Source organism: Vipera ursinii (genome assembly GCF_947247035.1).
Source record: "Vipera ursinii genome assembly, chromosome: 3".
NCBI classification, from domain to species: Eukaryota; Metazoa; Chordata; class Lepidosauria; order Squamata; family Viperidae; genus Vipera; species Vipera ursinii.
The window spans coordinates 18,387,620-18,410,200 of NC_139516.1; the positions used below are offsets into that span (position 1 = coordinate 18,387,620).

At 37.8% G+C, this 22,581-nt stretch overlaps 1 long non-coding RNA gene across 1 annotated transcript; it reads right to left on the reverse strand.

Moving 5' to 3' along the window:
* Window positions 1-2,805: 2,805 nt before the first annotated feature.
* On the reverse strand, window positions 2,806-22,545 carry LOC310637479. Its single transcript, XR_014491933.1, has 3 exons — window positions 22,482-22,545; window positions 5,103-5,256; window positions 2,806-2,861 (listed from the first exon to the last, which is right to left on the reverse strand). It is a non-coding gene; the product is annotated as an uncharacterized lncRNA (long non-coding RNA).
* Between the last annotated feature and the right edge of the window lie 36 nt (window positions 22,546-22,581).

Genomic DNA, 22,581 nt, shown 5'->3' on the forward strand with positions numbered 1-22,581 from the left:
AACCTAAAAAGATAATTATTAGATTTTTAAAAAGAAATATGACATAGCTAAATAAATAATGGGGAAAAAACTCTATTCTTAGGAGACTCCTATGGCCTGCCTATTCTGCAGCCAAAATATTAAACACAGATCATGCTGCAGGTCTGGATGGCTTTCAGACAGATTGCCTTTGGGTGCCCCTCTGTAAATTGGGGCATATGGTTAACCTATAGATAAATCTGCCATGTGCTGTTGTCTTTGTTTGGTCTCTGTGCTTAAAATCTCTCTGCCATGGGAGGGAAGTTCACTGCATCTCTTAGATGTTTAATATAAAGTAATCAAACACAAATTTGTTTGCTCTTTAATGTACATTTTTATTTTTTTAAAAAATGCAGTGTTTATCTCCATTCTTTTAAAAATATATACATACATATATATATATAGCTGCTTCAATGATTAGCAAGAACACTGACAGATAAACTACAGATGTGGAGAAATATGCAAGATTTGATTTAATCTGAGTTGAAAGATGTCAGTGATCTGTATGATAAATAGTATGTATGTGAATCCCAGAAGATGTATTATTTATCTATTATAAATGTCTTCTTCTTTCATTAATAAACCTGCAATTAGAGAAAGAGGGAGATCATCCAGATGATGAAAGGAAATTTTTGATAATACAAAGTGCTTGTCTGCAGTTGCTCATTTATTTCTTCATAAATACTTTCTAAAAATACCTTTTGATTGTAGCCAAGCTTAAAAGACAGATACAGCACAATGGATACATTTTGACTCTTATATTGAGCTATAATGTTGTTTACTTACTTTTGGTTTAGCGTGTTGTATGAATTTAATGATTGCAGTTTTCAAGCCACAGCTATGCTGAATTGGCTTAAGCAACAAACCAGGTTAAATAAACTATGATTTACTATTCTGGGTACAGAAACCCCAAATTTAATCTCTGGAATCACCTGTTTACATTGGCGAGGGAAGATACAATTTAGCAGAGATCTTTTTCTCAGTAGAGAGACCTTGGTAGATCAAATAGCAAATGGATTAATTATAGGTTTAATGGATTAATAATTTATTCCCAAATAAGACTGCTCTCTAGAACCATTTAATTCCCAGTCATAGTGTCTTAGCTAACTGAAAAAATGCAGCCAGAGAAACACAAAATTATATTATGTACAGAAAATAGTACAGCCTATTTTTTAAAATAAATAAAACTTGACCACAAAACATCATTTTTGTAAAGTTTTTCAGGATATTGTTAAAGTGCTAGTTCATAAGAGATAGTAGTAATGCTAGACATAGTTTCCTATCTAGATAATATTCTAAAGTTATGGAAGCACAAACGACAATTGCCATACCACAATATAAGGCTGGGTACAGGGGAGTGCAACCATTTTTAATTTGAATCAGTTCCAATTAAAAAAATGCCTGTTTCAAATTAAACAGATGATTGTTACTTTTAAATTCTCAGGTGAACAAGTTGTCAGGAATCTTTACCTGGAATCAGACAACACAAGGACCAATAATGTTCTGGCAGAAGAATTCCATAATTAAGGGGCCACCACAGTGATAGACTTGCGTTTAGTAACCATTACCTTGCTATTTTGTGCCTTCTATTTTAAAGCAAAGCTAACATTTTCAAACACTAACAACAAGAAGAATTATCCTCTAATATTCAGATGTTTTAAAATTATAGAATACAGAATAACAGAGTTGGAAGGGATGTTGGAGAGACACATACAAAAAATCAATAACTAGCAGAAACTTGCCAAATGCTTTTTTTTTAGAAGATGGGAAGAATAGAATAGAATAGAATAGAATAGAATAGAATAGAATAGAATAGAATAGAATAGAATAGAATAGAATAGAATAGAATAGAATAGAATAGAATAGAATCTGGAAGGGACCTTGGAGATCTTCTAGTCCAGCCCACTGCTCGAGCAGGAGAATCTATACCATTTCAGACAAGTGACTGTCTAGTCTCTTCTTAAAATGCTCATCTGAACAAAGAAATATCATTTGCCAATAAAAACTGATTTTCTCTCCCTAGCTAATGTTGATTCAGGAGAAGAGCTTCCAGGTTCCAGTCCCCATATTTCATTAAAATAAAACAAAACTTTATTTCTTTTCTGAAAAAATGGTTGGAGTCTAGAAGATGACTAAGACATGACACCTTTTTTCAGTTCTTGGTTTTATTTTTGTTTTATGGTTTATGGTTTAATTGACGTAAATAAATCTCAAATTTTCACATTCCAATTCAGCACAATTATTAAAGCACAGAATATGTATTCATAATTTCCCCCTCTTTCAGCATAATTTTAATTCTTGCTGCTTGCAGTAACTCCTCTCTGATGAGATTTTTAAAAAGAAAAGGAAAGAAATCCATGAGAACTTCTTGTTTTGAACTTGTGGCCCTTTTAATTAGTTAAATGATACATCGATACAGAAGTTACAAAATTGATTTGCATTAGGATATAGGGTCTGTTTTAATTGAAAATGGGCTCAATACCCTTTCCAAATTCATAACAGAGACTTGTTAAATAGAAGTTACAGAAGCAGATGTCCCATCAGAACCAGGCAATAGTAAAATAATATTTCCTGTTATGAATGTTTTCTTCTTCTGCAATGATTGAAACAATATCTAAAACATATGTAAACTGATTTTTCAAAAATATTATGAACAGAAATGAGCTGTGAGATAAGAAGAGTTAGAAAGAAAGCAGGAGGGAAGGATAGGTAGAGAATAAGAAACAGGAAATTAGGAAATTGAGGGAAAATGGGAAGCAGAATGGAATTGCAGAAGTTAAGAACTTGCCTCATGTTTGAACGCAGCTCCCTTCTTGTGCCCCCAGGCTCCGCTCAGGCAGCAGCTATTAGAAATTAGGAGTACATATTCTTACTAATTTGAGGCAGGAAACACAAAAATTGTAGTTTAAGTCTAGCAGAATGAGGTACAGGTAGTCCTTGACTTATGATCACAATTGAACCCAAAATTTCTGTTGCTAAACGTGACAGTAGTTAAGTGACTTTTTGCCCCATTTTAAGACCTTTCTTGGTACAGTTGTTAAGTGAATCACTTCAGCTGTTAAGCTAGTAATATAATTGTTAAGAGAATCTGGCTTCTCCGTTAACTTTGTCAGAAGTTCACAAAAGGCGATCATATGACCCCAAAACACTGCATCCACCATAAATACGAGCCAGTTGCCAAGCATCTGACTTTTGATCATGTGACCATGGAGATTTTTTCAGACACTTTTTTCAGTGCTATTGTAAATTTTATTTTTGAGTCAGTGGGTATATATTTCTGTGTCCTTTTCCAGTAAGATATTCACAATTTGTATTACAAAGATCATGCCCAATACTCTGAATGTCCAGAACAAAAACTTTATTATTAATGTCCTAGATCTTTCCGCAAGCATTTCCAGGATTTCCCCCTTTTCCTGCCATCTTCCAGTCTTCAGCCCTATCTCCAAACATTACATTCAGGCTTCAAAGGCCAACCTTGGCCTAATCATAAATATATTGACTGGCAACACTTTTGCAAATTTTTACCTGCAACTCTTGTGGACAAAGGTTTTAAAGGCTTGTTTTATATATGCATATATCTGAAAGGCAACACTGAGGATGGATAATTTTAGAAAAAGTTCTACTATATGCCTGGTAAGAGTTAACACCAACTTGATGGCACGTAATCAATTAATCACTCAAGAGATGAAGAAGCCTCTTGGGTGAGAAGTGAAACGTCTTCAGAGAAAAACAAGGAAGTCTAGTTACCTTTTGAAAAAAGCACCTTTGGCATATTCAATCAATAGTCACAATGCTGCCATACTACTGATCTTTACAAACTATATGGATGAGTTTGTTTTACTAAAGAATAAATTTAAAATCCTTAACATTCATGAATATATGTCTCCTCCTCATCATTTTAGCCATTGTCTATCCACTGCAGGATGAAGGCCTCTTCCGCATGTTTCCAACCAATACGGTCCTGAACTTTCTTTTGCCAACTGGGCCCACAATGCTTGCTGATGTCCTTGATCCATCTTGTTTTAGGACTCTTTCATGGATGCTTTTTATCAAGTGGGATCCGTTCTATGACTGCCTCGGTCCACCTGCCATCAGTCCTTCTTGCTATGTAAACAGCCCGTTTCCATTTCAATTCTTTTACTCTCTTGATGATATTGTATAATTTCATTTGTTCCCATGTGCAGGTCTTTTTATCTTCTCTTGTAACACCGAGCATGTATCTTTCCATGGCTCTTTGCGCCACTCGTAGCTTGTGTGTGTGTGTGTGTGTGTCTGTCTGTCTGTCTGTGTGTGTATACCTGTGTGTACCTGTCTGTCTCTGTGTATATGTATGTATACATATGTATGTACACACACACACACACGGAGAGAGAGAGAGAGAGAGAGAGAGAGAGAGAGAGAGCGCTTTTAATGCAAAATCTGTCAGACTCAGTTGAACTACTTCTCTCACAAATGAGTGGATGAAATTCCAGATTCCCATTCTGACATACAAAAAAGGAGGGCACCAAGCAGAGCTGTTCTCAGCACAACCTGGACATAATAACTGGATCATATACACATCAGAGAGAATAAGTAGCTACACTGAAGGCATTACAGGAAGGAAGGAAGGAAGGAAGGAAGGAAGGAAGGAAGGAAGGAAGGAAGGAAGGAAGGGAGGGAGGGAGGGAGGGAGGGAGGGAGGGGAGGGGAGGGGCTGCTTCATGTCCCATTGTCAGGAAGTGGATAAATAGCCTTTGTCTTTCTGAGATACTTTTCCTTGATGGCCAGGAAAAGTTTTCTAGGAACATCGTCAGAATCCATTGTAGCCCATCTCACTGAAGCTGTGAATTAAACTAGAATTGCCTCATCCCATGGTTCTCATACATACTGAATGCTTTCCAAATTTTTCCAGGAAGCAGCACTGAAATTATGTCATTTGATTGGAAGAAACCTGGAAGCTAACAGGTCAAGAGGGAATATTTGACATACACTTAAGACACTTCTGTTCAACCAGTTCATTACCCCGTGAATGTTGGTAACATTTCATCAATGTACCCATGGGAACTTTTTAAAAGACAAATCAACATGCAAAACTCACCACCTACCTTAACCCTTGGGGAATATTGCACAGAGCAATGCAGTACACCAACATTGGTACAACTCTTGGGAAGGGCAACATTTTATTTGTTTGCTTAGTAGATTTATATCCAGTTTTTCTTTTAGGAATACACTCCCCACTATACCACACTGGATCTGGCTCTGAAAAGTAAAAGATTCAGCAGTGTGTGAGAATCCCAGCAGATGAGAGTGGGATTTTGGTATACTTTGGACTCATCCCATTTAGCCACTGACTTTTAACTTGAGAAATTGTGATTTAAATTATGTCCTTTTTAAAAGAAAGAAAGAGAAAGAAGGAAGAGAGAAGAGAGAGAGAGATGTTTCATTGTGTTGTATCATTATTTTTAATTTCTCAGTTGTTATTTTAGATTGTTTACCTGCTGAATTGTGGGAAACAGAATAAGCAACAGATAAACAAGTAAAAGGTGACTTTTCTGAAAATTGATTTATTTTAATGCTGCTTTGTAAAAGAACAGGGGTATCTGCAATAAGAGGTTATAAGGTCAAAATGACAGTCATAATTACAAGCAAAATAAAAGGGGTGGGAATTCAATTATGCAGTTGCAGCCACCATCTTGCCTAGTTAAACACCCCCCACTTCCTCCTCCCCAGTGGATTTCTACCATCATTTACCTTTTTCCCCCCTCTGGGAGTACGTAAAGTTGTTTTGAACTAGTTCAAGTAATCTATATACCTCTGAGAATGCATTGAAAAGACTTTATAAACAGCCACTAAGTTTTATTGGCCTGTCATTTGGGTTTTCATTAGATTCAGATAGCAATCTTCCTCCTATCTTATGAGGAGATATAATGAGATTGCTGTTGTTTTTCGAAGAAGGAGAAAAGAAAAATAAAGGAAAGTCAACACTGTCCTTTGCTGCATTGCCTGCAACTTAAACAATGTCATCACACTTAACCATCTCATTTTATTTTCACTGCAATCCAAGGATTTTTTTTTATTAAAAAATGCTGTCATTGCTTTGGTGAACACAGCAATCTGCCATATTTATTTACTTATTTACTTATGTAGTCATTTATTTCCATTCCTTCATGCCCTCTAGGGTTTCTTATCTTGACTGTAGCAAGACTGGCTAAGCTTTGCTCAGCCCTACTGACTACTTTGGAGTGCTTACAGAAGAAATGAAAAGAAAGAATGAGAGGCCATTGTCAATGGCTCTTCCTTTTGAATATGGATAACTACTACTCATGTAATTTGACAGCTGTTGACTCTCAGCTATATAATGGCAAAAAAAAGCCCTATAAGAATTTCAGCACCTAACTTCTGTCTTACTTCAAGATAAGCTTATCAAGGGTACCCCAAATCCCTATAGTTTTTGAGTAGATAGAAACCCATGTTGTGTTTGCCTCTTGGATTCTTAAGTTTTGACCATTGCTATTTTGGGTTTTTTTTAATCTTTACAGCTTTCAAAAGCCATTCTCCCAATATGCATAGCCACCTAGGATTCCAATATCCTTGCTTCAGGACAAGATTGAATCTATAATGAATTAATAGAGCCAGTTAGTTCTATGGTTCTTTGTTGAACAATGTAAGTGTAGACCAGCCTTCTCTGTGGGCGCGCCTGCCCTTTGGAACCAGTTACACGTAGAGCTCAGGACTGCCCCTGATTTTCGTTCGTTCCGCCGGGACCTGAAGACCTGGCTCTTTGAGCTTTCCAGCCAGGACTGAGGATTCTTAATTTTTTACTTATTGTAATTGGGTTTTTTAATCAGAGTTATAGGGGTTTTAGATTTTCTATCAAGGATAATTTAATCTATCTTAATTGTTATTAACTTTTGTATTGTAATATGTTTTAATTGCCTTGTGAACCGCCCTGGGTCCTACGGGAGAAGGGCGGTATATAAGTTCAATAAATAAATAAATAAATAAATAAATAAATAAATAAATAAATAAATAAGAATTTTCCATCTCAGCTCAGAGAAATTGGAGAGAGAAGATGAACACTTGCACATGGAGGCTTGGTCTCAATCTGCAGTGTTGCTCTGCTCTTGAGTTTACTACACCGGCCCCTCTACTAAACAGCCAAGGATATTGATCACCATTTGTGATCTTCCCAGATGGCTTCTGACAAGCAAAGTCAATGGGGGAAACTAGATTTGCTTAAAGACCACATTTCACTTAACAACTGTAATGATTCACTTAACAACTGTGGCAAAAAAATGTAAAATTGGGTGCAACTCAGCTAACAACTGCTTTGCTTAGCAACTGAAATTCTGATCCCAAATAGGGTCATAAGTCAAGAACCATCTGTGCTGGAGATATTTGATGATGGGCTATTTCCTTACTGATAGATATTCCTGCCTATATCTGCCTTTTGTGTCCTTATGATGCCACTCTATCCTCACAGCTAAGTGGCTGCCTTAGCACTTAATGGTTCTTACGCAGCTGTCCATTTGGGTCACAATAGTGTTTAAATAGTTGCCTCCCTGAGAAACCAAGAACCATGAGGCAAAGATGGAGACGGAGGAAAGGCATAGGAGGAGGCTCATTTTAATGCTCTTCCCTAGGCCAATTGAAAGAAAGTATTGATTAACCCTAGTGAATGCTTATAAAGGAGAACTGCAAACCATTACAAGACTGGTGATGGCTTAAAAAAATGAAAAGGCTGTTTGGACACATCTATATGTGTCCAAACAGAAAGATGAGAGAAATTAAGGTTAAATTAAGGCTGAATGTAAACTGTAAACACACCAATAACATACCTAAGGCATTGTTTTAATCACCTTTGAAGATTAAGGAATAATATAGACTTCTTCATAAGGTGGGTATTTGGCTAAATTTCCAGGAAACTGGAAATTGTATATAGTTGCAGGGTTTAATTGTGAAAATAGGAAGAGTAAATCCTATCTTTAGTCTCACCCAGAATAATTATTATTATTATTATTATTATTTATTCCATTTATATCCCGCCCTTCTCCGAAGACTCAGGGCAGCTTACAAGCTTAGCAGTAGCCTTCATTCTATGTACATGCCTGCTTATTAGGGCTCTCACACACACACCCCCAAGCGGCATTATTACAAAGTCAGCTTAATTGCCCCCAACAATCTGGGTCCTCATTTTACCTACCTCGGAAGGATGGAAGGCTGAGTCAACCTTGAGCCTGGTGGGATGCGAACCTGCACTAATTGCAGGCAGCTGGTGTTCCTTAAGGAGGCATTAGCCCACTGCTCCACCAAGCAAAAAGGTGAACAATGCTTTTAGCCCTGTCTGCTGCAAATTTTCATGTGTTATATTTAGAGCTTTAGAAAGGCTAAGCATACAGGTTTTATAGTATAATAAAGCCTACTCTATTTGGCAGGGACAATTTTCAAGGTATGTTTCAGAGCACAACTAGATCAGTCAAAGACATGGAAAGTCCTATTTTTCTACATTCACCTTTCTAATGATCGGCAGTGTGCCTCACTTCCAAACCTGCAATGAAATCCCAAGGAAAGACTTCATGAGGGAACCTCCAAAGACAGTTTATCAGTACTCATAGCATCATTACTACTACTGAGTCCTCCCCTTGAGAAACAAAGGGATAATTTTTACTTTCTCAGGGGGAAAAAATCAGAAATATCTTCCATCTAATTCTTCTCCTCCTCTCTCATTTGAGGGTGAATTTGGAAAGAACATTTGTGCCGAAAATCTAATCTGAAATGCCAAACAGACTGAAGAAAAGTTCCTTGGACAAAATGATTCATCCTTGGATACAGGTAGTCCTCAACCTGCAGTACAACCAAAACTGGAGCCAGAATTTCAGTTGCTAAACAGGACAGTTGTTAAGTTAATCAGACTAGATTTTGCATCCTTTTTTGCCACGGTTGTTAAGCAAGTTCTCAAGTAACTCATGTGATCATTAAGGGAATCCAGCTTCCCTCACTGTCTTAGTTTGTCGGAAACCATCTGGGAAGATCACAAATGGTGACTGCATGATCCCAGAGTCATGCTTCAACTGCAATAAATACATACTAATTGCCAAGTGCCCAAATTTGAGATCATGTCACTGTGGGGATCCTGCAACGGTTGTAAGTGCAAGGACCGGTCATAAGTCACTTTGCTGAATGCCAGTGTAACTTTCAACACTTGCTAAACAAACGGTTGTAAGTCAAGGACTCCCTCTACAGATACAGTATATCTTGGGGCACTTAGGTCTGGCCCATGACACATCCTCATAATAACATTCTGCCTAGAGATAAGACAGGGCATTTCTATCCCAACTTTCTTACCTGTACAGAGGGTGGGGCATCAATCTGCTAATTCATTTTGTTAGTTCTTGTGAAAAGACCAAAAAAAAAAGCCTTGCTGCTGCTTCTTTTCAATAATATATTCTAATTTCCTTGTTTGAATTTTTTTAGCTAGTTCACAGGGAAAAAGCCTCTTGAGAGGTACACCTCATTTTCATACATGCCCCAGGGAAAGAGAACTTGTCCTGTGGCGAAGCTGGCTTTCTATTGGCAGGCAGAGGTGACAACTAGCTAAGAGACACCAGGGAGCTCTGGAATTTAAACTTGTTAGATATTTTGCTTAATACAGCTGAGTTGGAATTTATGCTGGTATTGAAGTTTTCATAGCTAGGCTATGCTCTTTGGAATGGAATTTCACACTAATGAGCCTTTAAAAAAAAAGTAATGTCTGGAAGCAGATTTCAAAGAACGTTTGATGGTAGCGTTCGGGCTGTAAGATAGGAAATTTACAAACGCAACCAAGCAGCACCCTCTACTGACAAGACTTGAAAAGCAGCAATGAAATTACAGAACATTTTGCACATTGGAGAGGCTAATTTATATTGTTCAAAATACAAACATTGACAAAAGGATTCTCATTGCATCCTTTAGACAAGTTAAGATACTATTGCCATCTTTCACAATTGTCAGATCATGCCTTGGGAATTATAATCCAGCAAATCCCGAGGCAGCCAAATTATAGGTGCTAATTTAAGAAGAAAGGATGCATTTTAACCTGAATGTGTAAGCTGTAAATGTTGACCAGCAACTGTGATACTTACATGCAAAAAAAGGCCAAAGAAACCAGAACAACACCATGAACAGACCTAAGCAATTCTTTATTATTGATGACCTATATCACACAAATAAGGCTCACTGGTCTGTTTTATGACATTTCCTTCCCCAGGGCGACTCCATTTTGGAATGTCTCTTAACTCCCCCCTCTCCTTTAGCCAGTGATTCCATCACACCCCTATATGCAACCTAAAGTATTAATAAGTATATTTTTCTATAACCAGTTTAGGCAAATCAACCAACTAAAACACATTCTAGGAGCTGAAGTCTATCCCTCTTAAATTTGCCAAGGTTGAAAAACACCCCTATGGAGCATGCAACAAAATGGCTAATGATGTGGTGAATTTCTTCTAACCTTTGGTTGACTCAGTGTCTGTCACCTGACATAAACACTTACCTCATAGTAAGGTTAACCTCCTGTTCTCCCTACCATCTCTATACCTCATTGATCCACACTAAATACAGATCTTTTGGTTGTCTAGTAACCTGATATCCTACTAGCGTTATTAACACCTGATAGTGAAGTCCACAAGGTTATTTCTGCCTGTAGATCAGTTACCATTGCCTTCAGTTCCTAATATTTGCTCAACACATTGCCAACAATGGCTAAACACAGATCTTGATTTTATTCCTGTAATGCCCATCTTATGTGCAATGCAAAGAGGCAGTCAAATCCCGACTTGATACAACACACCTTATTACTGTCATTGTCATCATAATCATTTATATCTCTTCTCTGATAGCTGATAGAATCTTACATGGGGGTCTCTTTTAATTTTACTTCCACAACAATCCCATGAGGTTAGTTGAACTAAGGGAGAATGAGTAACCCTAATCATCCATTGAGCTTCATAGTTGAGTAGGAATTTCCCTATCACACGTCTGACACCTTAATCACTGATATAAGATTGGTTATACCATTTCAGGCTGCAGAGTGGGGAAATTTCTCCACTTTGACAGTCAAAATTCTGATACTTCATTCTGCTGGTTCAGAACAAGATCACCTGAGGGCAGCCAGTAACTCTGCTTAGGAAAAGTAGAATTTATTGAAGGGAAATGCATGCCAGTCCCTGAAGTGTATGTAATTTTAGTAGTTAAATGTGATACTTCCCTGCATTTTATACAAATGTACACTTTTCTTTTTAAAATATAATTTGTGGGGGCTAGGCTTCACTTGTAGTAGCCTCAGTTCTGATCAGTTGGTCCCTTCTGAAAGTCAGAGAACCATTCACTTTGAAGTGTTTTAAAAATGTTGTTTTTTATTATTATTGGTAATGGCAGCAACTATTCTAAGCTCATTTTAAAAATAATCACATCCTTGAACTTTTAAAAGGCAGATTGCTTTAAAGACAGGAGGCTATGAAGAAGCAAACAGCATTTTATCTGACAGTCTTGTGGGACAAAGAGTAGATGGTAACACTCATTTTAGAGCAGAAAATGTTAAGATATCTCCTAAAAGCTGTTGATGATGAAATTATTACATGTATAGTTATTGGCTGTTGATAGTTCATTATTTATGGTGTGTTGTACTTGTTTTTTTATTATGAAATAATTTTATCTAAATATATTATTAGAGTTATGAGTTTGTTATTTTTCCACCATGGATGCAATACTGAGCTTGCTGATATGGCAAGCTGCTCTGAGTTTAGATGATTGAGCAGCTTACAAATTTAACAAATTAGCAGTGGTGATATTAACTACATCCTGCCTTTCTGTATCTAGAAAATTCCAGTATGCACTCATATAGAATTTTTGATAATAGCAATAGCACTTAGATTTATATACCACTTCACAGTGCTTTACAGCCCTCTCTAAAAGGTTTACAGTCAGCATGTTGCCCCCTACAATCTGGGTCCTCATTTTACTTACCTGGGAAGGATCAAACTCCAGGCTGTGGGCAGAGTCAGCCTGCAATACTTCATTCCAACCACTGCATCACTATGGCTCCCAAGAACAATTTTTTTTAAAAAAAAGTTCTATTGTCATATAAATTGTCATCCATTTTTGAGCCTTATTTGGGCTCTCCCTTTTTCTTTTCCAAAGCCAGACTTGCTATCTTTCTCTGCTTTATGCAAGTGTATACACTATGATAAAAAATATTAGCACAAGGGCTGGTCACTAAACCAGAATAGATAAGGTTTTAAATAATAGGAAAGGCCATGCAGTATAAGCACATGCATGGATGTTTGAACTGGTGATGTCAGCATATATGTGCATGGAAGATAGAATACTTTATAAATGCTCTCCCATATTGGTTGCCCAGAAAGGGGGATGAGCAGAAGTCTGGAAAGAAAGGAGTTAAACAGTAGCCCGCTTAGCTGCTCTTCATCAAATATTCCAGTCTTCTAAGCAGAAGTATTATCAAGGTAATAAGCTGTGGTGGCACAGTGGTTAGAATGCAGTATTGCAGGCTGACTCTGCTCATTGCCAGAAGTTCAATCCCAACTAGCTCAAGGTTGACTCAACCCTCCATCCTTCCATGGATGGTAAAATGAGGATCCAGATTGTTGGGGCAATATGCTGAATCTATAAACCACTTAGAGAGTGTGTTAAAGCACTGTGAAGTGGTATATAAGTCCAAGTGCTCTTGCTAATAATGGTGATCACCCTGAGGCCTGCAGAGAGAGCCCCAGACATCCCTTCACACACACACAAAAAACCCCCCACACTAAGTCATAATGGGCTATATAAGACTAATATGTGTCCAAAAGAGGGCTAGATGTTGCCTAAGACAGCGTGATAGGTGGGGATGGAGCAGTAAGTAGAAGTGATCTGCAGAAAAGTACCCCAGCTTCAGTGTGGACCAACTGAGCCAACCGTTCAATGGTAGCAAATATATACAGAAAACATGAATTCTTTGACAGTACTAGTAGCCCAGATCAAGATACTGATACAACTGCATGATCTAGATTTGCACATTATGCTAAAATGTGGTCAGGAAGGTCTGAGATGTTGACGAATGTACAAACAGCTCAAGAACCACTGTGATTCTGCAATATATTTAGGATACTGGATTAGTTTCAGGGACATCCAGATTAAAATCCATTGTCCTGAACTTTGAACCAGTCTAGTCTACTTACTAGGACTTAAGACAAAAGTTGAATGCAAACTGAAAAACGATCATATATAGTAACTCAGGTTTCTTGTGGTGAAGAAGAGATATAAGTGCACCTAATAAAACTAATGTTGCTATGTTATAATAATGAATAGAAGAATAATATACAGCACTAGGAATAATAATAGATGAGATGAAAGTAAAACTGGATAACATTTCCTTCTAGTGCACTTTTTTTCTCAATCTAATGCTATCAGAACAGAGAAGTAGAAGCACCTATAATCTCTAAGCACTAGGGCAGTGATGGCAAACCTTTTAGAGACCAAGTGCCCAAACTGCAACCCAAAACCCACTTACGTATCATCGGGTGCCGGGTGGGCATGGCCCATTGAGTGGTCATGGCTGCAGTGATAACGGCAGACTGGGTGGGACTAAAAAGTTCAATCAATCAATTCCAACTTTGCGAGATCTTTTTTTTCCCCGCGAGAAGTTGAATTTGATTGACTGATTGAAACATTTTTTTTCTTGCACAGTGGCGGAGGCTGGCCTAGGACGACGGCACGTGTACCCACAGAAAGGTTTCTGCGTGCCACCTTTGGCACCCGTGCCATAGGTTCGCCACCACGGCACTAGGGCATCAGTACTGCCTTTATTATCAGTGTTGTTATTGTTGTGCAGCATTTTCTTCAATGAACAGCTCCTAGGCAGCTTACAAAAGATAAATAACAAACATGATATTGCTTCCTTGCTGGTTTACAATTTTAATAATTTAATGGACATAGCACAGGTATGATGAGGTGATTCCCATAATTGGAATATAGCAGTTGAGAAACATAATTTACACAATGGGGACAGATGCCATAAAATAAGTAAGGGATGGGGGTGGGTGGGGGAGATTATTCTATCCCCAAAATATCCATCTGCTCCAGGTAAAAGAGCTTGGAAATAGTGTAGAGCAGTATTTCTCCACCTTGTAAACTTTAAAATGTGTGACCTTCAACTAACCAAATCCACAGCCAGCACCTGGGTTGTAAATGGTATAAATAATAAAACTGATACTGTTGTAGTATTATCATTCATTCACACAAAGAAAAGATGTAGGTGATACATTCCACAATCAAGCTAAAGATTTCTTCAAAGCATAAATGGGGAATTTTAATTATCAATATATGTTGGGAAACAACCATATTATTTTAGAGATGAAATTCTGGGGAATAAGTGAAGTACCAGATGATGAGAGGACCATAAATATTGTATTATCTTCATAGAGGCTCAAAAGAAGATAGGGAGACTTTACTTTACTGATTACTGGGGACAGGTGCATTAAAACCAATTCCCAACGTAGTCATTTTCAACTCAATGTTTATTCTGTAACTATACAATACTAAAATACAAAGCTTAAAAGGGATGAGGGAGATGGGCATTGTGAGGCACTAATTCTTAAGACTGTAAAGCTGTAATGAATAAAACTTAAAATCATATAGTGGGGGGGGAAACCTTGGAAGTCCAGGAGTCAAATAGAATAATCCACGAATGGGCCCATAGACTCATATCTCCCTATACTACAACAATTGAATGACTACAGTACTCCTAGGTAACAACTGGAGCCTAATTAGCCTAATGAAGCTAATCTCTCAGTGGTGCTGATGTAATGGGCCCTGGATTCCTCCATCTTCAGTGCCAATTGCTATCTGATGGCTGTAATATAATGCAGTATAAATATATGGGTTATGGTAGCTAATTTTGGAAGGCTCATTCACATTAAGACTTATGTGTAATTTGGACATAGCAACTTCATTAAAAGTGAACAAGCCAGAGTAATCTAGACAAACAAATGATGCACCTCTCCTTTTTTTCCTCCTGCAGAGTCAATCCTGGAAGAAGTAATGTGCAAAGCCAGTTTAGTTAAAAACCTAAATCATATCACCTTGCCAAATTCAGAATGATATAGCCTACCCATGTCCCTGGATTTATGAGAGATGGTAAGATTTGTGGAGAAAAATGCTCAGAGAACATTATTCTTGGTGAGCTTTGGCACGTACAAGTTAATAAATTCTAGTTGTCTTGGTTCTACGGAATGCAGTTCTGTCTAAAATTTCAGTTTTGTTTTTCACCATCTTTCCCTGGTGGGGCTCAAACTTGGAAAGAGCATCAGTCAATGGCTCGTTAGTTTGATAAACTGGTATAAGTGACTCAAGCAAGAACGGGTACCTCCAGCACAGAAGCATTTATGAGTCTCGGGGGAATTCTGGCAAAACATCAGACAGCTTTTGCCTCCTGAATCAGAGCAAAGTATTGAAATCTTTAATGTTTACGTGTATAGACATGTGTGCCAATCTCTGCTGGACTATTTCTGTTCATACCTCTGTATGCATGTGTGTAAATATAGCAAACTCTGTACCTGAGGTATCTAACAACTGCCCGATACTTGCAGAATGCCTTTCCTTAAAATAAAATAAAAAGTGCGCGCGCATTTGTGTTTATGCTATGAAAACGTCATCCCTAAAATATGAAGTAAGTTTGTCCCACTTGGTTTCTATAACCAGTAAAGCATTCAAAAGCTTCTGGAATTGAATTACTTATCAAATGCAAAACTCCACCACAGGGTATTTAGGAAATCCCTCTATAGGTATTCCTTTCCATTTTCAATCCAGAATGTACAATAAACATGAGAAAATATTAATCTGGAACTGTCTGACTCTTTGCATTTGCTAGTTATCCTGCTGTCCCAGCGGCATTCCACCTTGAATTTTTATTTATACAAACATGTGTCAGCATAAATTTTGAGAGAAATTTCGTTTGCAAGGAAGAGGCTTGCTTCCAGATGTGACATATCTATCATCAGCGTGCTCCATTAATTATCAGAGCCAGCCAACAGAATAAATTGTCTGTTTTAAAGATTACATTGAATGCAAAGTTAGCAAGCTGATGACAATAGAATGATGACAAGCTGATGACAATAGAATGGCAAAGCGAATGATAAGTGGAGGAACGATAATCAGGCCTTTTTAAAATAAATTTAAAAGGACAATTAGGGCAGCTTTTCCAACCTGAATCACCTCTACAAATGGGTTCCACACTGAAGATGTTGGCTGGGAAAACATGGAATTTGGTTCACCTAGATCAGGGGTAGGCAACTTCGGCTCTTTTATGACTCATGGACTTCAACTCCCAGAATTCCTGAACCAGCTGGCTCAGGATTTCTGGGAGTTGAAGTCCATGAGTCATAAAAGAGCCGAGGTTGCCTACCCCTGACCTAGATCAATGTTTCTCAATCTTAACAATCTGAGGATGGGTGGACTTCAACTTCCAGAATCCCCGTCAGTTATTCTGCCAGCTCTATAGGATGCAGAAATTTGAATTTAAAAAAATATCCAAGTTTTGCCTGCTCTAATCTTTAATATGTCCCACTACCATATAGAATATGTCAGCAAATGACAATGAAAGAGAATTGGAAAGAATAAATATTAATGAATATTGTGGGACAATATTCTCATTGTTCTCAAAACACAGGTCCATATTTAGGTTCCAGAGTTTTGAAAAGTCCTCTTCCTCCCTTCCACCCCAATCATTTTGCGAGATTCCAAAAGCAAAGGCAGTATATAAATCCAAATAATAAATAATAAATAATAATAAAATTAGCCATTTTGAGTACCTAAATACCTATTTTCTGCGAACTTTAGGGAAGAATGTGAAACCATAGCAAAACATGTTCAAATTCAATCCATGACTGTCAGAAGGGCCAAGAGATTCCTCTCTGAATTTCAAGACTGCTGTCAACATTGACAATATCGAGTTAATATTTTAGTTTCCACTATGTGCATGGTGGACCCACTAGGTAGCCATACCTGATCTGCCTTGTTTATACCCAAAAGCTAAGCAAGATTAGTACTCCAAAGACATATTGCATGAGAATTCTAGGAATATTGGCTGGGGTGGACTGGGAAGTTTCTAAAAATCTGGGAAGATAATAAATCAATTCCATAACTCTTCCAAGAAAATAGCATGGATATTGGGTCCATTCTGGGTTCCAAGAACGAAATCCATGAGTCATCATCTCATTCGATACTCAGAGATATTGAATTCCAAGATATTTCAGAGCCTTCAGTTTTCCTACATCTTCACATGTGCTACAGATTTCACCAATGGGCAATTTCTTGATCCATTTCATACAACTGCTTATCTCAAAAAGAAAGCTAGTGAGCAAAAACACAGGCTTACCTTTAGATTGTGTTATCCTCTGAATCATCATTAAAAAAAGCAGATGTCAAAATAAATTCCAAGAGTTGAGGTTTTCACCTTAAGGTACCTTATGTTCCAAGGCACAATGATTTATCAGTCATGATTAAGTGTGACCGCAGATAATTATTGATTTATTATCATAAAAAAACTATATTGTGTAAACTCAAATGGGTTTGCTCTTAGTTTAAAAATCTTCCCCAACATGGTGCCTTCCAGTTGTGTTCAACAACAATTCCCCATATGGTCATCTTAGTTGTAGTGAAATAGAACTAGAAAGCTCGAGATTGGGAAGACTGAGATATAAGTCACTAAACAAAAGTCCATGGAGAACTAATCTCCTATATGACAAGTCTGCTTATAATCCTTGTGCAATCCTTATTTTCTGCTGACCAGTATGTCATGTGCTAATTAGAATGATAGATAAGTTCTCTTTCAAACTGAATTTGACTCTTGAAGAACTTCAAAGACACACCCATGTAACTTTCTTGGCAGTAATGTGGAAGTTTGTTTATTTTTACCACTGCTTTCTAGTATACTTTATCAATTTCTCAGTCTAGGTCAGGGGTGTCAAACTCAATTTCATTGAGGGCCGCATCAGCATTGCGGTTGCCCTCAGGGGGCCGGGTGGGTATGGCCAGGGTGGGCATGGCCTACTGGGTGGGCGTGGCTAGAGTACATATGGCCTACTGGGTGGGCGTGGCCAGCTCTACATCGTTCGCATCAAGGGTGCCTATGGGGCCCGGGCAGGAGTGGGACAGATCTGAGGGTCTCTGGCAGAAGGAGGGTCTCTGGGCCAGGGCCAAGGCAGTGGGGGCTGTTCCCTCTCTGTTTCCAGGATGGCTTCGTGGGCCACATGAAACCACTTCACGGGCCGGCTCCGGCTCCTGGGCCTTGTGTTTGACATGTCTGGTCTAGGTTATTGCCCTGTAATTTCACTCAAAGATTAACCAGGTTTGATCCTGCTTAGTTTTTCAAGATCAGTCAAGAATTTTTAGATGATATCACCTAGCTGGAGAAATATGAAGGGCTCTTGTTTTCTTTTTACCCATCAGAGAGTGCTGGCCATTTATTTTAACTGCCTCTAACACATTCTACATAATGTATCTATGCAATATTCACATAACTGCATTAATTAATATTCATATATGAGAGTCAAAGATGAATAAAAGTTTGAATTTATCTGGACCAGGTAACACCTACTTGGACATGAGATTTTATTGCTAATAGCAGATAAAAAAGAAACAAGACCTATGTGAGAATATTCAGGTTTGAATTCTACTCAACATGGGTGGCTGATGTTAGGCCAATCATGATCTTTCAGTAAAAGCTATTCCATAGGAAATAAAAGTAAGATAGAGGAAACTTTGCATATCTCGGGAGGAAAATGGGGGCATTCTGAGTACAACAATAAAAAATAAATATGGCTGGGACTTGTTCTGAGATCTTTGAAAAATGTCCCACAAATTTTGTATGAAAGTTAATTAGTGTAATAGAAAGAGCAACCTATAAAGAAAAATGATTTTGTGGGAAGGTTATTCCTTGTTGTCAATTTGTAGTGTTAAAGAATGGTTTCCATACCACTATTTCACTGTTCATGTGCTGATAGGAAATATCTCTAAGTAAGCTGCGATTCTTTTAATGTGGCACAGTGCAATTATATTTAAAAAATGTATAAATTGCAACATGTATTAAATGTCAAAATACCTACTCTGAATTATGAATTCAAATGACATTATTTAAAAACATGCAAGAAAGCATCTTCATAATTATATGTTATCAACACAGAGACAGATTAGCTATTCTTTTAACATAATTAATTTTATGCACAATGCATTTGTTTGTGGTATTTGTCATTATTCATCAATATAATTACGAATTACTGAGGATTGTTTTCTAGAGTCTTTTTAGTTATTTTAATTGCCAGTTGATTTCCTTCATTTCCACATTTCAGATTCTTTATTATTTTAACTACTGGGCGTTATTCCATATTAGCTGTTATCGAAATTGTTAAATTTAAATTTAACATTCATCTTCTTCCTCCTTCTCAAGGTGAGCTTGACTCCTGGTGACTTCACAGAAACAGCGATTTGGTAGACATTCTAGTGGCCTCTCACTGAAGTATATGAATATAAATTGAATGAATCGATAAATTCATTTAGAAATTTTACATTGCTGCCCATTTTAAACAACTCTGAAGAGCTAGCAGTCTACGGACACAAACAAAAAATGTCTGATAAAACTTCAATAAACAGAAGGAAAAATACAATTGAAATTCTCATAGTACAATAGCCAAGACACACATAACTTAATTTTCAACACAAAAACATGCATGTATTAGGTTGTTGTATACCCTCGCTCAGAGGCCTGGAAGAAAAGCAACCCAGAAGGCCAAAACAGTCTGAATCTCAGAGTGAAGAGGAAGCTGTTCCACAGGCCAGCAACTACCATTGGGTTCAATCCAGCTGGATTAGTGAAGGCTGTCTAGCGCTGTGGCCACCATGCATTACAACCTTAAGGCAACACCAATTAAATTAAATTAATTTCCTTTTAGAATTACAGCATTTTAATATTTTTCTCCTATCACATCAAGGCACAGGTCAATTCTGCAGCCACTGGTTGGCTTGGCCCCCTAAACTATATCTGAACCATAGTAACAGACCACAATGGCTAAATTCATCCATGGTAGGAAGCCAAATCAAACTGAATCTATTAAGGTTTAGCACAGGGATAAGCCACATATAATCCATAGGTTGCAGGTGATTTATCAGAATGCCTTTCGCAATGTCCAAAGCAGTCCAGAAATGAAAGGGCTTTTGTGCATAGGAAGGCAAAAATATTGGCATCTTTTTTGTAAATGGAATTAAGAGGCAATTTGGATGCCATTTCATTCACTTAAAATACGTGGAAAACTCATACCAGCCATTCAATTTTTTGAGGGAGAAAAAGAAAAAAATGGATAAGTAAGCTTTAAGCACAATTTCCAAAGTGTTCAACTATACAAAAAAAAAGTTGCTTTAAAAAAACTAGTAAAGTCATGGCATCTTTATTTACATCTCCATGGTGTTAAATAACTTTTTTCCGGGGTTTTTTTTTTTTGGATAAGGTTAGAGTGAGACTGCCTTGCCTCATTTGACCTGTCATTCTTGCCATTTTTTTCCTTCCTATTACTGCAATTATTTACTGTAATTTGTTTTGATTATGAACTGCCCAGAGCAGTATAGAAGTTTAACAAAATAAATACAAATAAATAGAATTCATGGATATCTGCAGGGGTTGGTTTTTTATCAAAATAAAAAGCAGCATTATGTTGCCATGCTGTAAGATTTAGGTAGGTGTGCATCACAACACAAATCTAAAATGTCCCCCCTTAACTCCCCTGCAGACACTATTGAATGCACTTTAAGTTGTGCTAATCCTGTTTTTGGATCATAAGTGGCTGCCATTGCAGAACAGACTGGGATCCTGATTGTACACTGTACACTCTAACGGAAACAACTGTACTGGCACCTTATTCAAGGTTTTGCTCCAGGCATACAAAGTCTCTAAGCAACTAGATTTCCTGTCAAATTGCCTTGCTCTTTATAATCCAGCAGATGTACCCTGGAAGATTCTGGAAAAGATAACTAAGCAACAAATCAGCAAACACCTAGAAGCACATAAAGTCATTACCAAAAGCCAACAAGGGTTTGTCAAAAACAGATCCTGCCAGACAAATCATATTGCATTACTTGACCAGATGACTAGAGGAATTCTGTGGATGTACGGTAATTTACTTGGATTTCAGTAATGCATTTGATAAAAAACCTTGTGAACCGCCCTGAGTCCTACGGGAGAAGGGCGGTATATAAGTCTAATAAACTAAACTAAACTAAAGTAGACCACAACCTACTACTTGATAAGATACAAAGATGTAGACAGCATCACCACCAGATGTACTCATAGCTGGCTGAACAGCCTACTCAGCGTGTGGTCCTAAATGAAACTGCATCTATGTGGAGTTGTGCAATCGGGTGCCCTGGGGCTCTGTTCTGGGCCCAGTGCTCTTCAACATCTTCATCAATGATTTGGATAAAGGGATAGATGGGGAACCCATCAAATTTGCAAACGACACCAAGCTGGCAGGAATAGCAAACACTCCAGAACAGACATGTCAAACTTGCGACGTCATGTGACACCGCGCAACATATCGGGACGGTTTTGCCATTGCCGGCAATGGGGTGGGCGCAGCTTCCGCATGACGTGTCCAGGCCCCAGGCCGACAGTTTGACACCCCTGCTCCAGAAGATAGGCTTAAGATACAGAAAGATCTTGACAGACTTGAACACTGGGCACTATCTAACAAAATTAATTTACAATGCCTTGGTAAGGCCACACTTGGAATCCTGCATCCAGTTTTGGTCACCACGATGTAAAAAAGATGTTGAGACTCTAGAAAGAGTACAGAGAAGAGCAATAAAGATGATCAGGGGATTGGAGGCTAAAACATATAAAGAACGGTTGCTGGAATTGGAAATGTCTAATTTAATGAAGAGAAGGACTTAGGGGTGACAGGACAGCTGTGTTCCAATATCTCAGGGGTTGCCACAAAGAAGAGTCAAGCTATTCTCCAAAGCACCTGAAGGCAGGACAAGCAGCAATGGATGGAACTAATCAAGGAGAGAAACAACCTAAAACTGACAGTTAGAAGAATTAATCAGTGGAACAACCTGCCTCCAGAAGTTGTGAATGCTCCAACACTGGAAGCTTTTAAGATGACACCGGACAACCATTTTTCTGAAATGGGATAGGGTTTCCTGCCTCCAAAGTACCTTCCAACTTTATTATTACTATTATTACTATTATTATTTTTATTATTATTATTATTATTATTATTATTATTATTATTATTATTATTATTATTATTATTATTATTATTACTGTTGATGGTCACCTGCTTCAGGATGGGAAGCGACTTGTACAACTATATATATTTTAGCAGCAACTAATAATCACACTGAGCATAAACGAGGAGAAATGTGGAACACGGAAAGAACCGCGGGCCTACACAAACCTATTTGGAAGCAAGTCTGGTGCAAATCTAACAGGCTTCCTCTCAAGTAACCCGCCAGAACCGTAGACAACCGGGGATAAAAGGAACGCTTCCTTGCGGT